Raw genomic sequence first — 19,163 nt, forward strand, 5'->3', positions numbered from 1 at the left:
TACATACATATATACAGGGTGGAAACGCTGGGGCTTACATACATGGCGCACTTGATTGCTACCCGAATTTCACAACAGCAGGGAATAAGCCATTGTACAGGGGCATTTTCATATTTCGCGCCTTTAAAGTTGCATTCGGATCGGCCATTCGGTTAAGTCCGTGCATCTTCGGATCAAGTTTATCATTGTTTTCATGGTTGCTCTCGAAACTTCAAATGGATACAAGTGTAAAAAAATGTAGGTTATGTTATGTAGTAATTACAAATAATAAAAGTGTTTCATTAATAATGAAGTGCGACTTGTGGACTGAGAAGCAAACGTCAATTTTCTTCTGTGTCAATAACATTATGGAATGACTGCTGAGTGACAAATACTATAAATTGGTAATAATATTGTGCGCCTTTAGTGGGCGAAGAGTTAATTGTGTTTAACGCTTATTTGCGGCATTTCTGATACAATCCTATAACCAACGAGTCTCTTATTTATTTTAATGGTTAATCAAACAAGTTGAATTGCCTCGAGATATCTTTTTGATACACCTACTCAGAATTAATTTTAGGCTGATCAACCCTAGTCTTGGGATAAGGTCTAGAGATAACGGTTTTCCAATAATGTTCATTGAAATGAACCAGCTGAAATATACCAAATCCATCTGCATTTTCTGATGTGAATTTATCTATGATCGATCTGTGAAAAAAACTATGAAAATCAGTTATTAATTTCAGAAATAATGTGTTAATTTTTAAAGTTATTAATAAATAACGATTGATAAATTATTATTAAGTAATTATTGTTTAAATTATTACTGCCGACACTGTCAGTAATAAACATACAAAACCACAAAACATTTCTTTGGTAAAGAATAATTAATCGAAAGTATAATAGACATGGCGGGCCGATCTGTCATTATTTCAAGGTTATAGTCGGATTTACCTTTTTACCGAAATCGCTGTAAGTAATTGTATGTAATGCCAATTAAAAATTTTTGGATGTAATATTTTATATACTTTATTCAAAACAAATCCTGTCTATTCATAACATACCATTTTTATGCCGCAAATAGGCGTTAAACACAATTAACTCTTAGCCCTAAAAGCGCACAATATTATCACCAATTTATAGTATTTGTCACTCAGCAGTCATTCCATAATGTTATTGACACAGAAGACAATTGAAGTTTACTTTTCAGTCCACAAGTCTCACTTCATTATTAATGAAACACTTTTATTATTTGTAATTACTACATAACATTACCTATATTTTTGACACTTGTATACATTTGAAGTTTCGAACGCAACCATGGAAACCATGATAAACTTGATCCGAATTTGCACGGACTCGATCGAATAGCGGATCCGAATGCAACTTTAAAGGCGCGAAATATGAAAATGCCTCTGTAAAATGGCTTATTCCCTGCTGTTGTGCAATTCGGGTAGCAATCATGTGCGCCATGTATGTAAGCCCCAGTGTGTCCACCCTGTATATATTGTGAAGTGGTATAATGTACGACGCCCAAATTGAGTTCATAAATACGCCCAATCAACTTGATTGTGAATTTAATTTATTTTGGTCAGCCATACCTGGTCGTGCACAGATTCTTAGGCTGCCATCGGACAGAATCCTCAATAGGGACGGCCTGTTCCCGTGAATATCCTGTTGAGGTCTAGGTATTGTAAATAAACCGTTCCGATCCGTCACCAGACAGGGAGTTTATAATAAATTTAATGATAAAACTCCATCAGCTAATTCCTCCGACTTTTTTTGTTAAAAAAGATCAATTTTCAATGGAACATAAAATAGTTAAATTTGTAGTTAAAAAAATTGATTTTTAACACGCAACAAAAAGAATTTTCTACAAAATAGTTAAATTTTCAGAAAACAAATTTTTGCAACTAAATTTATGAATCATCAACCAAAAAAACTAAATTTTTAACAAAATAGTTCCACCTTCAACCAGGAAATATGAAAAAAATCGTTAAAATTTTAATTTTGAAAATACCCTAAAATATTTCAAATCCTTTAAAATTTTATATTAAATTATTGAAATCAATTGAAAATACCTTGGAATCTATTAAAATATCCTAAGATATATCAAATTCTTTAAAGTTTCATATAAAATTACTGTAATAAATTGAAAATTTCTTGGAACCTTTTCAAATTACTCTCAAATATATCGAAACCTCCAAAATGTTTTGAAACACCTTGACATCTTTTAAAGATTTCTAAAGTACTTTGGAATTTTTTTATATAATCCTGCTAAAGTTGTTGCAATCGATCTATCATAGAAAGATTCCAACAGACTTTAACATTTGATTGTTCGTTCTATCAGAACGATTACAACAGACTTAAACACTTTATTGCATTTGATCGATGATCGATTTTATATGGTTCCATTTGTAGTTTGTGTTAACGGTGAAAATCCATTGTGAATCCAAGTTCATCACGCAAAAAAATATAATTCTTGCAGCTACAGTGAACTAGAAAAGACGTGAGCAGACGATAGAACTTCTATCATCTGCTCAAGTTCATTTCGAATTCTGAATTCACACGAGCGCCACCTAGGGGACGCAGCAATTACTATAATCCGTTCGCCACTTTTATATGGGAGTGGGCACACCGTGGCACTCACTCTGTGTTCGACCATAGTAAGGCCTACATTCAACGTAATTCTGTTTTAATAAACGACGTCAAAGGACAAATGAAGGATATAGACGCCATAATTTACATTCGATTGGGCGTAAAATCTAATATCTGCTTATAAATAAAAGGCCTTGGGAGGGCATAGCACTGAATTGCCAAGTCATTCCGACTAGATAATCTCGCTTAAGTGTAGAGCCTAAAAGTCCGGTAAACGCAAAGAGGAAAGTAAAGGTATGTGTCTTCATTTCGCCTTCATAAAAATGTAATTAGTGCGTGGTCGATATTCAGGGTGGTGGGCACAGTTAACCAACAACTCACGTGAAATTCGTTCTTTTAGAATACGGGCATCGATGTGTGAGATATTAATTTAAATACTGTGCGGAAGTAAGAACTGACTAAATGCAATCGTCCAAGATGGTGGCGACCTTCATTGGCCTTTTGTGTCATTCATGGACCTCCATATTGGAGGGTCGTTAAGAAATCATTCACATGATTTCAGTAATGATCAGTCTTGTTGTAGGTTAGGTAACTAGAGTTAACGCTTCAGGAATTAAGGAAGTATGTAATTTACGTATAATTGTGTTTTTCTTTTACGGGATTATTTGACTGTAGTGTGAGGCATCGAATGCCACTTAAATAAATGCTTATTCTTGTTACCCCTAATATCAGGTAGTTGTTCTGTGAGTGTTCTGTTTTCTTGCTCAATGTTTCCTAACCCTACCCCTCTGTGTGTTGGGCTAGTGGGGAATTAAATATTAATGGATAGAAGTCAGTTAAAATCAGAGTAGTACCTTTTGTTCGTTTTAGGTTATTTTAATATTTACAAACGACCTGGCACCCTTCATGCAAAATAATAGTCGACATCTCAAGATGTCGGTATGAGAATTTACCATTCAAACTTCATTCATGTAAATTAATAATTGGCCTGGCAATAGCCAAGAGCCTGGCAGCCTAAAATGTAAATAGTTATTCGCTGGAGCTCAGCCAATATGTTAGGAGAATTTTATAAAATTGTTGATTGGCTGAAATTCTAGCCAATAACTACCCTAAAAAAAAAACCAAGGTTATAATATATATATATAAATAATACAGAAAACGATTTATTTTCGCTTGAAAAGGCCCAAAATATTCATTTTTTTAAATAGAATTTGTTTATAAAATAAACAAATATTGATGGGTGGCAAAAATTTTTTCAGAAAACATTATTGGCGATATAATTTTATCAAGGTGAGAAGAAAACACTGTTTCTTTTACCTTAAAATAGCCAAAATGTGCATTTGTTTATATAATTTGTTTATAGTATAAACAAATATTAATAGGTGGCCAACAATTTTTTAGAAAACATCACTGGCAACATAATTGCAACAAGTTCGTAAGAAAAAACGGTTTCTTTTCACTTAAAAACAGCCAAAATGTGCATTTGTTTAGAAGACAAATAGAATTTAATCTTAAATTTCCATGTCCATTTATCATCCTAACGATTAAACCAAGCGATTTCACCCCACTGTGCGTCGTACCAAGTCGTATGGTGAGCCTTAAACATTTTCAGACTAAAAGTTATTAAACTCAATGTTTATTTAAAGAAAACATCTTTCTGATGACGATTAAACATTTTCAAGAGACTTTAATATACCATTTTTTATTTAAAATGAATTAAGAATTGAATTATACTTATTTCAAAAAGGGCTCAATACTTTTCTTTCTTTGAATATTTAAAAGTTTTATAAAATATTTATAAGTGATTAACAATAAAAAATTTCAAGAGTAAAAATGATTTAATAACATTAATGTTTCTAAATATTTAAAACGCTTTAAAACAACCCAAAGGTAATAAATAATGAAGGAAAGTTTCAAGTGAAAAATACTTTAATAACATCAATGAAAAAAAAATAATGTTCTGCTATATGAAAACTTTAATAAAACGCACAGTTTTTAATTTATATAATGCTTCTATTAAACATTTTTTAAACAGTTTTAAATCCGGAATAGCTTTCTCTCTCAAAAAAAAATTAACATATGTAAAAACACAATTGAACTTCACTTATTTTACAAAGGGCTTAATACTTTCTTTTTTAAAAATTTAATCCTTTTAAAAGCTATCTTAAGCTGATAAAAATAAAGAACTTTTAAGTTGAAAAATACTTTAATAGCCTTAGTGACAAATCAATATTTTCTCATTTTTAAAAATCTTTTTAAAACGCACAGTTTTAGATTTACTTAATTCTCTTATAATACTTTTCAACTCAGTTTTCAATTTTAAATAATAATTCCTAAACAATAATTTAAAACATTTAGAAAAAATTGATCCCTAGTTTAAATATTACCTATTTCCAAAAGTGCTCGATACTTTATTTTTCTTTAAATTATAAAATACTTTGAAATCAGAAGGAACAAGAATTCTGTAGAGGAACGTAGAGTGCAGGAACTTGCAGTTTAAAAGTGATTAAGACTCACACTGTGGTCGAATTCAAAATATTTCTTTGCTTCTTCCTTGCATTCTCAAGCATTTGATTGAAAAAATTTTCATTGTATTTTGTTTTAATTGTTTTTTTATAATATGAAATGCATTCTTCATAAAATAGACAGCTCGTTAAAAAACAATTGATTTTACAAAAAATTGTGTACAAAAGCGAAGCGAAAAAGGTATTAACAAATTCAAACAATAAGGCAAATTAAGATGTAAAATGAGAAAATGGATTCTTCACAAATTAACTATCATTAAAGTACATCGATTTTCCACCGAATACCTGAATTTGAGAGTAAAAAATATGTACTATAAATTAAATATATCAGTTTTCTATCAAATTCTTCAATTGTTAAGCCAAGTCATCAATTTTTAACCAAAAAAATTGATGATCTACCAACAATTTAAAACAAAAAAAACTGTTGACGCAATAGTGAAACCTTTTTATCAAAAAGATGAATTGTCCACTAAAAGAAAATTATTAAGGGGAATTTTTAATAAAATACATGAATAACCAAATTAAAACTTTATATCAAAATTTTTGATCGAAAAAATACATTTTTGATTGTAAGAAAATTAATTTTTCACAAAGTATTTTTTTTTAGCCACACAAATAAATTTTTAACATAAATGATTAATTAAAAGAAGGTAAATTTCAAAAAGAAATAGAATACATAAATTTTTAGTTAAGGAATTAATTTCCTATAAAAATAACTTTTTTTTACTACTCAGTTGAATTTGCAACCAGGGAAATGAATTTCAAATTGAAATAATAATTCTTCGATTAATTAAAAGAATTTTTAACATAATAGTAAAATTTTGAACCAAAGAGTGAAATATATGAATTTCCAACTAAAAAGGTAATTTTTCAATCAAATATAGAATATTTATATTTTCAATTAAAAAAAATAATTAATTTTTTGCCTAAAAACAGATAATTTTTCAAGCAAAGATAAAATTTTTTATTAAAACAATGAATCATCAACCAAACAAATAATGTTTTAACCACAAAAGACGAATTTTCTACAAAATACACGATTTTTTAAACGAATTGTTAGATTTTCAACTAAAAAGGATAAATTTTCCAACAAAAATGAAATACTTTCATTCGCAGTTGAGAACAATTAATTTTCTATACAAAAATTTAATTTTTAAGATATTATTTAAGTCTTTAACTAATATGAGTTTGTATTGAAGCGGAGAAATTGAAAAGAGTGGTAGTTTCTTGAAAACAGGAGAAAAAGTATAATTCTTCGAAAAAGTTGAAAAAGGGAATAGGGAAAAGACTGGAAAGTGAATCGAAAGTTTCTGAGTTTTCCGAATTCCTAAATTTTCTGGATTTTCTCCATTTCTATTCAATAGTTTAATGATATTTTTCTTAACAATTTTATAAAATTGCCAAAAGGATTAGTTATATAACTATTCTCAATTCCTTTAAATAACCTACTTTCAGATATAAAATTTTACAATTTTGAAGTTTCAAATTCAAATAATGATTCAAAACGACAAGACAGCAACGAAGTTTTCATTTAAGCTTCAAGTTTTTGGAGTAGCGTTTTTTTCATTTTCGATGTTGCCCATTTTAAATTATTATTTAGTTTAATTTCTAAGGTTTTGAAATTGTCCTATTTTCTAAATTTTGAATCTGAAATCATTAAGTTTCGTAATTCTTCATTTCAAAATATAATTGTTTACTCTGCAGGATTTCGATTTAGAAATGATACAATTTCAATGCTTTTTCTTGTTAAATTTTCAAAAATCTTCCAATACATTTTTTTTTATTTCAGATAATATATATCTTAATATATTATCTAATATATTCATTACGTTAAGTCAACAAAAAATTTTTAAGGCCTAATGAAAGATAAGTGCAGTGGACAGGTCAATACCGATTTTTTGGCTTGAGGAGTAGGATATACAACATCCCCTTGCATAGCTGAGAGTTTGTAAAGAAAGCCAAAGGTATAAAAGCAGGTGTTTTACTGAAATCTATTAACTTTGATGACCTAAGTTGACTGCGTGATAAATTCTGTCATTCAAACTAGAACGCAGTATATCATTAGATTGCGTCTTCATCAAGTTGATCTTAAGTGGCTTTAATCACCTTCTGTCCAGGCTGAACAAGGGAGTCTACATTTACGACTGGAAGTTTGACAGCTTGTGTCTTGAGTCTCATTTGAACCTCGACTGATAAGAAAGTTATAAGTACTGTGCTTATATAGCTTTTGAATGAGCTGAAAGATAACCTTCATATAGCTAATAACAGTGGGACTGCCTTCACAGCTTGTTGATGTTCAATCGTGGCTTCAACCACAGCTCGAGACTGACTTCTGAAAAAGTTATGAACATAACGCTTATAATGCGTTTTCGAGCATGGTTCAAACTGGAGAAAGCAAGAATAAAACATAGCTCAGAAATGCAGTTTACTGACAAGTTATAAAGTTGTGAGACTATTTTAACAGCAAACGGGATGTTGCCAGAATAACAGATGTTGACAGATGTTCACAAAAACTATCTAAGGTGAGAAACCGAAAACGTTAGATCAACATGAAGTGGATAGTAAGGCATCCAATATTTCATTGAGAAAGGGTGTTCTGTATCCAGAAACAAAACGATTCGCCATTGCGATACAGGACAAGGTTGCTAGTACCAGAAATGATGCCAAAAGAGTGTAACATCGAGACGTGGTTGACCGTTGCGGATTATTTAGATATACCATATGGAGGAACGTGAACCATGTATCTATTCGTCTTATTGTGATTTCGGCTACAGGAAATGTGCACGTAAGATGCACTGAATATCTTAGACATTTAGGAGTGATTAGGATAAGGGCAACAGGCCAGAAGGCGGTTTTAATAAGCACCTATCGCATTGTAAGAAACTTTTTCCACACTCAGGAAGCAAGTGAATGAAAACCTGTAAAGTGGCAGATGGCAGCTCTAAGAGAACATCCAGAGGTAAGTTTAGTCACCTCCAATACCGTATCATATTAAATTAACTTATAATATCCTTATCTCATCAGTCACTTGACTTAGTCCGTGGCTATGATAAAAACCGGGTTCACCCGAGTAAAAGTTTGCAAAAAAAAAAAAATCATGGCAAGTCTCGTTCAGATTCTTAGTAAGATATTCCTGGCAAGTTCCAGTGGCACGTTCCAAGAGGGCGGACATTTCACATGTTCCAGGATCAATGTGTCCTGCGGACGTTCGAGGCACGTTTGGGGAACGTTCTATGCTATCAGGGCAGTGATCCAAATAAGGAATCAATGGAATAACGGGAACAACAACGATTTGATAAGTACAAAAAATTGTAGCAATTTTTAATGATTACAGTTGTTTTTAAACATTCTTTAGTTGCTAACGCACTAGCTTTCAGCCCTTTTCTTAAATCGATTCTCCCATTGTGAAAATTGACCTACTTTCACGTATTTAAAAAGTAGCACTGACAAGGCCTTTATAAATATTTACAAGTATATACATTTAATTGTTAATTGTTTTATTTTGGTATCTAAAACCCGATACACATACAGTTTCTTTGGCCTACCATAAGCTAATTTTGTAAAGGAGAGCATAAGTAGAGAATTAATTCTTGTATTAAATTTAAATTTCATTTAATAAATCATAGTTTTTGTTAAACGAAAAAAATTATTTGATAGCTGAATGAAATTAAACAAAAGTGAGTCTAAATACGTATGTTTTAATTTGAATGATTCCAAATAGGTGATAATACTGAAATTTATAATACACTTTAAGAAATTCTAGATATAATGTTTAGCAGAAGAATTAGGGAAAGCCGCTAAGATAAAACTCAGAATACGAATCGCGGTCCTTATTATTTATAAATAAAAAAATCTGATAAAAATATCGCAATAACATTTTAAATAAAAAATATTCTTCTAAAATAATTGCTCTCTCATACGTTATTCTTAACAGTTTGTATTTTTTAGAACTGTTTCGCCAACACTGAAGGTTCCAATTGTCTTTAAATTTATGACATTATTATTTTGAATATAGTGTGAACAAAAAACTCATTACGCAATGGAAAAATTACTGTTTGTTGGAAGACACTCTGAAATTGTAGCTTTTAAGGGAAATAATTTTAAACTTTTAATGTATAAGGGCATATAATATTCAAAATATATTCTGGAATCTATCATGGCAAAAACAAAAAAATATGGGGAATACATGATATGTGCTAAGGTTTTTTGTACTGATTCTTAGAAAAATTAATCAGGCTACCGAAACATAGCAAACGTTTACTGGTCCGAATGGTTCGTCAAATAGATCATTCAGTGGATCCTCTCTCGATATTGGTAGAGCAATCTCGGCAACTTCACCATCAATGCGTACTTTAACTCTTCCATGGTTATTATAATTATGCGCTCTAGGAGTTACGATTTCACGCAAACCACTCGCTACGATTACTCCAATGATATAATGTCGATCCATTTCAATATGTGTTCCGACTAACCAAGGTCCTCTCCTTGGACCTGGACGTGCAGGTACGACTCCTTCAAAATTGGTAAGATTAAGTGTAAGTGGCATAGGATGAACAGCATCATCTTTATGTTTCTTAATTAGTTCTGTACAAGAAAGAATAAGTAGGAAATTAATTCTGATCTGAAATTGTCGACGAATTAAATAAAGGATAGTGTATATTTTTCAAATAAATCATATTTACCTATGTAATTGGGAAAAGTTAGTATGATGAAACTCAGAATGCAACACAGGGTCCACATTTTCTTAAAACAGAGGAAATGTTTGAAGATTACCGACAAGAATACAACAAAAAATGAACTGTAAAACGTTTTATTAGCTATCTAATCCATCATGCTAAAATATTTGTATTTAATTATCGAGATTTATGACGTTATTATGTAGATTTTACAAGGACATACGTTTCTTAGTTATTACACAGTAGAAATGTCACTATTTGATGAAAGACATGATCACATTTTATTTTTATTTCAAGTCAAAGAAAGTGTATGGTCTTGCTCACTGGTTTGAACTCTCGATACTCTCAAATATTTTGGTTTTATGAAGCGAGATATTCTGTCTTCTTTATCAATTTTTTAAACGTATGTCGAATCTTAAAACCTTATGCTTTAAAACAAAGATAACAAAACTTGTCAGAAAATTTCACTTTTAGTGCCGTATTGATTCACATAAAATCATGCTTGCACACATGCATTTAGAGCAGGGCGGAACGAATGTTTGGCGCCCTCCTTTGACGCTTTCGGCGCCCTATGATCGTAGGTGGAGCAGGTGGTCGCCTGCTTAGCCTTCGCCTTAAGGCGGCCCTGATTCAGAGGTTATGAAAATGCAAGCGCGCAAACATAATTCTGGAAATAATCTGTACAGAGCACTTAAAACAACATTTTCGGTTCATTTTTAGTATCCCAAAGTATTTGAAGTACTTTTGAAGTCATCTAAAACTTATTGCATAAGATTAAAGTATTCAAAAGTTGATAAACTAATGCTCTAAGTGCAAGGCTTGTCTGCTAGTATGCCCATTGAATTTAAAGTAGGTTGCCCCTTACTTTTGCCCAAACAGTGCCTCTAGTAAGCGAGCTACGAACTAGCGCAGACTCTTCTCATTTGCACGTAAAGAGAATATTTGAAAGATATAATAGTGACGGGAAATTTTCAATTTTAACAGGGGTTAACTACAGATCTGTTAGACCGCGATCTGGCCTAGATTGGGCAAAATAATTTCTTGTGTATTTTTTGGTTATGTTAACTAGTTCGCAACTTCTGCGCACGTCAGTGTTGGCCTACGGGTCCGTGATTAGTCAGCACCCAACATTGCATCAGGGGTATCAAATTGAATAGTTTTACAATGAGCAAACTAAATTGTGCATGTGCAAAGACCATTCAAGTTGTTGCCATATCGGCAACATCGCCATTTATCCATACTTGAACTCTTCCAAAGTAAATATAATGGTTCATAATGGGAGCCTGGATTGGAAACAAAACTTCCCATTTGATTACTCCAAATATGTAAAGTCGACCCATTTCAGGCAGGCAGTGCAACTTGTGCAACGGTGACACGTATTTTTCCATTTTGAAAAAAATCAAGTTTCACGAAAATATAACAATTTGAATGTTTAAGGCTGGTTTCCAAAAAATTTATATTTTTTTTAAACCTGTACAACTTTTGATCTATATGAGATATCCAGGCTTCTTTTTGAGCAAGCGGTAGAGTTTGTGGTTCCCTTTCAAACTAAAAAGGTTCAAAGTTGATTTTCTCAAAAATCCCACCTTTTTTATGAAACATTTTTTCTGAATTGGAACTCATATGAGAAAGAACCAATGCGAGTTTAATAGGTGCTAGACTATTTTTTCGATCAGGATAATTTTTTTCGGAAAAAAATTGCTTTTAGAAAATAACGTAAGATCGAAAGTTATTAAAAATTTTGGAACATTTTATATATTGCTTCAAACGTTTTTCATTACCTACGATGGTCGTAAAGTGTAAAATTTTGAGATGCCAATACGAGTACTTACATCGGAATTTATTTTTCGAAAAATATGAAATATTTCTCTAATGGTTCGAGTTAAGAAACGCTTGACTACATTGACTTTTTGACGATTTATTTCTGCGATTATCACCTTATTTTTATTTGGAATTTCCTTGAGCATTTTAAATAATCATTTATAAAATATTCCTTTGTTAACTTTACGTTAACTCTTACGGAAGACCGCAAACTCGAATGGATTTAAATTGACATAACTACGTAAAACTTGATTTTTTTCAAAATGGAAAAATACGTGTCACCTTATTTCCTTTGAAAAATAAAATATTTGATTGGCGGCCGATTCTGTGATTGGAAGTTGCACTGCCTGCCTGCTTCGAAATTGATTCGGTCTATATATAATTGTCCTAAAGAGTCATGTCAAGATAGCATGCAAATGGTCTAATTAAAATTATAGCTATTTTATTTACCTATATTATTGGGAAAAGTCAGTATGATAAAACTTAGAATGCCACAAAGGGTCCATATTTTCTTAAAACAGCGGAAAATTATGAAAATTACAATGAAAAATATAATGAAGAATGGACTTAAAACGCGTCATTTGCTATCTCATACATGTTGTTTCATACATGATGTTTACATAATTTTTGATTGGATAATAAAATTCCAGGATATCGTTAGAAGTGCGATCGTAGTGCGTGGTACTGATGTAAGATGTGAAATTCACTCAAAAATAATTATGTCTAGGTTAATGAAAATAACAGAAGAAAAGCTATAAGAAGTCCAAAGTGGATTTATGACAGGAAGATCATGTACGTATGAAATATTTACCTGCAGACAGTCACCGGAAAAAGTTTTTGACTAGGAAAAAATGTTTCCTGTGCATTTGTTAAACTAGAAAAAGCATTTTTCAATACAGATGGAAATAAACTTCGCGAAGTCGTGAAAGAATAAAAAGTCAATGAATGGCTTATGCAAGTAATAAAAACAACGAAGTATCTATTTGTACTGAATTCTGAGTAAATCACCTGTCCACAGCAGAACGGCTATTAGTCTAGAAATTTGTCAGGAATAGAATATTTACATTGATCAAAATTATGTTTGTGCACACAAATCTAGTATTTTTTGCCGGGCTTGAATTTTCTAGTCCAGCAAATTTTAGCAGCAAGGAATTTCCTTTTCTGGAAAGATTTTATTTTAGTTCAGCTAAATTTTACTATTGTGTCAAAAAATTAGGAAAATTAATCTACAAATATATACACAAACTGGCATACCATCAAGAAAAACAAACACTAAGCCCACACTAACAATAAGAGCAAAAATACAATTTTTTGTTTGAAAAAACCTCGCTTGTAATTCTAATTTCAAACCCTATTAGTAAAAGTTACAACAACAAAATTAATAAAATTCATAGAAAATTAATTTGGTCACGATAAATGTTAAAATGTTTGAAAAAATTCAGTACTTCTGGTAGAGCACGCCTTAAAAAAATAAAGTTTGAAAACATTTTTGAAGATTATTGAAAGCAATTATATTTATAATCCTTATTACTGCCTTGGTGAATTAACGAGCAGATAATGAGTTTTAATCACAAAAATTATGATCCGAAAATAAAATGTACATACAATGGTTTCTTCAAACGAGACATTTGAAGCTAATTTCATCCAAATATTTTTGGTTCATTCCCTGGAATTTTTAGTTCTTTAAAAAAAGACGTGTCAGCAACTTGTCACAGAAGAGTAAGTGGTCACATCTGGAACCCTTTATCCAGAATGCCGTCACAATAATACTTGTTTGCAACTGGCCACAGCAGAGTGATTGATAACATCTCGAACTCCTTTTCTAGCTCTCTCAATAAAAAATATCTTTTAGAAACTGATTACAGAAGAATGATTGGTCACATCTTAAATCCCTAGTTCGTAATACCTTTATTAAAATTACAATTAAAAATTACAAAAGAAAAATTATGCGAATGGCCTTTAATTCAATGGATTACAAGCTATTGCTTGAATTACCTCAATTACTTTGGATTTTCAGGGTTCCAGCTGAATGGATTCGATAACCTGATTATCACGAGTATGACACTGCCTGCTTATACGATGATTAGTAGTGATTTTATTTATTTTTGCACATAAAGCACATCCATTACCGACCTTTAGTTACTTTTTTTGCAACACTATTTGACGCGATGTTTTAAGACTACGGTAGGAAAGTTGTCAATAGAGCAGGGCCTATTATTAGAATGCGATATACAAAAGCGAGATACGGACCTATCAAGAAAAGCATTAAAGTGAAATTAAAGCAACCGACATGAAGTTCCTGTGCAGAATATTCGGGAAAACACTGATGGTCAATGTAACAAGATAATTTTTAAAGAATTTGGTATAGAAGAGAAAACAGTTGACATATCCCTAGCGGATCGAAGGAACCAAAACGAGTCTCTACAAAGTACCATTGAAGACCCCACTGAGTACCCCTTCTGTTCCTTCTTGAAAAACTCTAGGAAACAGCATGGTCAACTATTAAATTGTTGAAATTCAGATTCTACGTTAAAATTTCCGTTAGAAACTCACGGAGTAATCGCAATATTTTTGTTCAGCGTTACATTTTTTTTAAATGTCAGTAACCTCTGCGGAAGGTGACTTCAAGCACATCCATAATAGCTCAAGTAATATGTTGTGCACGAAGTTTAAAAATAAAATTCAAAATTGGAAAATATATGTAATAATTTATATGTTTAATTGTCCACAAATTCACTACCTTCTTCGATAAGAATATTATGAAAAATGAGAATTTAAACAAATCCTTTACCTTTAATCCTTACATCTCGTTTCGTAACCTCGAGGACACTGCTTGACTTTTCTCACTTGCATCGCAGCGTTGTTGTCTGAGGCTTCCACTGCGTGGCGCTAGCCACTAGAATATTGGGGCAAGCCAGTAATTGGAAAAAAATTATTTAGAATGCAGAATTGTTCGTTTCTTCAGTTCAATAATATTCAAAATGCGCGACAAAACAAAATTTGGTCAAAACGAATTAATTCATTCATTATTTATCATCCACGCTACCAATCTGTCCAGGAGGATCCGCGTGAATATTTTAGCAACAACGTTCACTAGAGCAATGTCTCTATATGAGGTTGGATCCTTTTTGTCACCCTTTTTTAATAGCATGCACGTTACCATATTTGCACAATCTGAGGGGACCTCCTCATTTTCCCAGACCGTACTGAACAAACATTCAAGGTAATCACTCCTAAATTCGGAAGCGCTCTAGGAAATTCTGCAGAAATTTCATCTTCACCTGGGGCTTTCCCTGGTTTACATTTGCTTATCGCGGCAATTATTTCGCCTTTGGAGATCGACATATCCAGGAGGGAGTGTGTATTTACGGACCAAGCAAGGTCAAGTTTAATTTTAGGAGAGTACAACGAGTTCGCGAATTCTTGCCACGTTTGCAGGTCTATGAAATTTCCATGTGCAGGCCAAATCTTAAATTAGTTGACTGCCCTCCGGAATTCTGCAGAGCCTCTGGCTGCTTCAAGATCATTCTGGAAAGCCTTCTCGTGTTTTGCCTTCTTATCGTTAATTACACATATGTACGCTCCTTTATCTAAATTATATTGATGGATGTTCTCTTGCGCGAATCCAGAAACTTTACAAGTAGTTAGGCTTTTTTCTATCTTTTTTCTACTGTTAAGACAAGCCCAGTTATACCACGGTTTCTTCCCGGCAAAAGAAGAAGACGACCAAGTTACCATACCCGCTTGCGACGCTGCTTCCTTAATAGAGAATATGAGATTCCCATTCATTTTATGCAGCGAGACTGTATTCTAAGATTGTGGGTCAGCGAGCGACAAATTATTAAGGAATACCTCCCTCCTAGCCTCCCTCCATATCACTTTCACACTCGTGCTCGTATTGCTCGCTTCAACAACCTGCTCCCTACCACCCATTCGAACATTTGACACTTCTACGCAGATTGGAAGATGGTTGGAGCGAGTAACAATAGGAATAATTTTAAAGTCCTTAATTATACTTATTGAAGGTAGACCGAAAGCCATAAAATCGATAGTACTCCCACTCCCGCCGGACAAACGATCGAGCTTCCCAGACAATCACCACCGAATCTGCCATTGAGGAAAGCAAAGCCATGTACTTCCAAACATTCAACCAAAGCAAGACCTCTTTCACGCACGTGGCGATTCAATACGGATCTTTCCGCAAATGTATTTACCCCCTTTCGGTTTACAAATATTACTAAACCACCACTAGCTCTGTTAAATTTACTTACTTTTGTTGCGTTTGATGAGGATCATTCTTGATGAGGAAACCAAAAGGGGGAGGCTACAGGAGATGTCAGAATCCATTTTTCACATATGCAAAGTATGTCGTTGTCTAAAATGGCCGTTGAGATGTCTCCCAGATTAGTTAACCCACGAGAGTTCCAGAAGACAATCCGAAGGTCTTTCCCCGCCTTCACAACTGCGTCATTCGCTTTTCTTGCGAGAGTTTCTGGTGTCTCTTCGGGGTGTCGATTTTTTGGCTTGACTAGATGAGAATGGGCCATCGGGATTCTGATTTCCGGAGAGAAAGTCTGTGATTGAGCCAGTCTTTCTCGCGCCGAGAAATGTCTCCGTCGAGCTGGGAGAGAGCCTGTGCCCATCGCCTGCATGTCGTCCTTGGATAGGGTTTTCCCGTTGTAAATTGAATCCCCTCCCCTAATTAAAACTTCTTACCCTTGTTCAGGCAGCTTCCTCTTCGTTTCGCAGAGACGATTTCTTAGTTATGCGATGGCGAGTCTACCCTGATGAGGACTGGTCTCGAGCCTGGATTTCTTCCTAAACGAGTAAATAATTTCACCACAACCGACTCCACTTTGGCCTTGGAAAGCACCTCGCGAATGTAGAGCATAAGATCAGCATTAAGAGATTCAGTTCATCTGGTCCACCGAAACCTTTAGCATGGTCATATCGGCCTTAGTTGCGGACCTATCTTCTTTTATGGATGTCAGGAATGCTTAAAACCGCTCAACGTGAGAAGCTAGCATCCCGGGTTCTGCCATCACTCAATCCGGCACTGTACTGTCCGCTGATTTGTCGTAAGCGACCAACGTTTATTGGAGAGATAGTACAGAAAAGCACTGCGAACACCCACTTCAAACACAGATTTAACACATATTAAGATCAAATACAATTCCACCAACAGAGTACACGTGAGATCTGCATCACCGCACCTTGTATACGGAAAATCAGATCGATCTTTATTCAGAAAAATACAATATTAGCGAAATTATTCAGCGAGACTAATCTATGATTTTACAGCTATAATCCTATGCAATCGATAAGACTCTTACGATATTTTTCTATTCTATACCTTTTCAGAACTTGACCCTAGAATCCATTTAATTCTCCCTCAGATGATCAACAAACATCTTATTTCTACAATTTTATATCTGTTTACGGTTCGGTATGTCACGTTTCGCTAAATTATATGTAAATTTCTTACTTGAAGATTTACTCTTCTAATCTTAGAAATTTACAGTCGTCCTTCGTGTCTCGATAATTTAGTTGTAAGTTATTTCAGAAATACTTATTCTACATATATACCTCTTATTTTCTATCTCTTAACATTAATAGTCGCTTGCATTTCATTTGCGTATCTTGCATTTCTCTCAGGTTTATATAATATTAAATTCGCTCAAATTTCGCGCTTTTCCTTATCATGCGATTCTACTGCCTCTAGCAGCATCCGCGAGGATCGTGACAAACACATCATACGTCACAACAAAATTCTTGAAGTTGCCGAGGGAACTTACTAACTGCTACTAAAAGAAGATGCACTTGAAGCCATCTTCGGATCATGTAAGTGACAGGTATCTTATTTTTTAAAAGTTTTTTACGCTGCAAGATAACGTATTGTGATCAGTCCGTGAGTTTCTAATGCAAATTTTAACGTAGAATCAGAATTTGAACCATTTAAAAGTTGATCTTGCTATTTGTTTTTCGAGTTTTTTAAAGAAGGAGCCGAAGGGGGACTTAGTGGCGCTTTTAAGGGTACTTTGTAGACGCTCGTTTTGGCTCCTTTAATCCGCCAAGGATCGTAAAAAATCGGTTAAGATTTGCATTATTGAATCTACTAAGCTAAAGTAAATGGCAGTTTTCTCAGAGGCAGAGGACGAAAATATGGTTATAATGTGTTAATGAGACCCAAATTGGAAGAAACATAGTAAGGCACAGAAACGCGAGAGTTATCATGAAAAAAATGCATGGACGTGGAGTAAGCTAGAGAATTATGCTAGAACAGACAAGTATTGAGACAAATAGTTGTTTAAAAGAGTGTTAATAGAGTGAATCACGCCTAACACAAAAGACCTTGGATACTAATGGACCCAAGTGGGGTACCTTACAGGACTACTTTGTCTGGCTCTGCACTTGGGATGATCGTTAGAGATTAGGGTATTAAGAAACATCGAAATACCTTGTTTTTCTTGGAAAGAAAAAACGCATATATCGAGAAAGTTAAGACGACGAAATTATTCCTTGAAGAAAATTCTGCAAAAAGACTTATTAATTAATTTTTTTCTGACTCTGTTTTCTTTAAAAATTTTACTGCTTAAATTATATCGAGAACAAGAAATAAACGCAATACCAATCTTGGTTTTTGTTTTCTTGGAATGAAAGGTACTTATGAATAACATCGATAAAAGCCTAATTGGTCAATATTCTTAAAAAATTTTAATAACCATTATGTTCATCTCTGTCTTATTCGTAATTTTAAATTACTTGTATTTCATTAACTTTTCTCTTTACATTAAAGATGTAAGAATAGTAGTAAAACTATGCCAAAAATGCGTCACTTTGACAATCATGGTTCTGTTCGATGGTAAATTTCCAAGCCAAGCTTTAGATTTTACCTCAAGGCTTAGCATATACCCAGGCTATGGACACTGAATGCTTTTTAGACGAAGGTTCATATACGTTATCTAGTGTATAACACGATCCCTGAGATAATTCATGACTTCACATTCCTTCCAGATAGTTTTTAGATAATTAATTCGAAAAATTAAAAAATATCAAGAAAGCAATAAAAACAAACAGAAAATCATAAGTAATTATTTATGTATTTCTATTTATTTTTTCTTTGCTTCATTCGTGAATGTGTTGTTTACGAAGAAATTGAAGATCGCATAAACAGTTAATTTGCATTTTTATTTGAACCATATTAAAGTAATCTCAAAGCCGGTTCACGCATCCCAACGGGTGATTAGCGGAAACAACAAACATGGTGGTTCACGCGTTTCTAGGGGCTCTGGGTTTGAGGGTATGGGCAGAGGATGCGACGCTGCGCCATATAGCGTATACTACGAGCGGGATCAGACTAGTAATACATGAAGGTCGCCTATTCGCTGTGAGCCGCGCTCGTGTCGCCACCTAGCGGATTTGAAAGTTAATATCGGGCGTGTGTATTTACATGAGACTACACGGGCAATAATACAAAAATATGTAAGAATTTGTTTAAACATTAATCTTCTAGTTTTAGTAATAGTGTGGGAAAAGTTGGGAACACCAGCGATTAAAACTTCTA

This window comes from Belonocnema kinseyi, chromosome 5, assembly GCF_010883055.1.
Source record: "Belonocnema kinseyi isolate 2016_QV_RU_SX_M_011 chromosome 5, B_treatae_v1, whole genome shotgun sequence".
NCBI lineage: Eukaryota > Metazoa > Arthropoda > Insecta > Hymenoptera > Cynipidae > Belonocnema > Belonocnema kinseyi.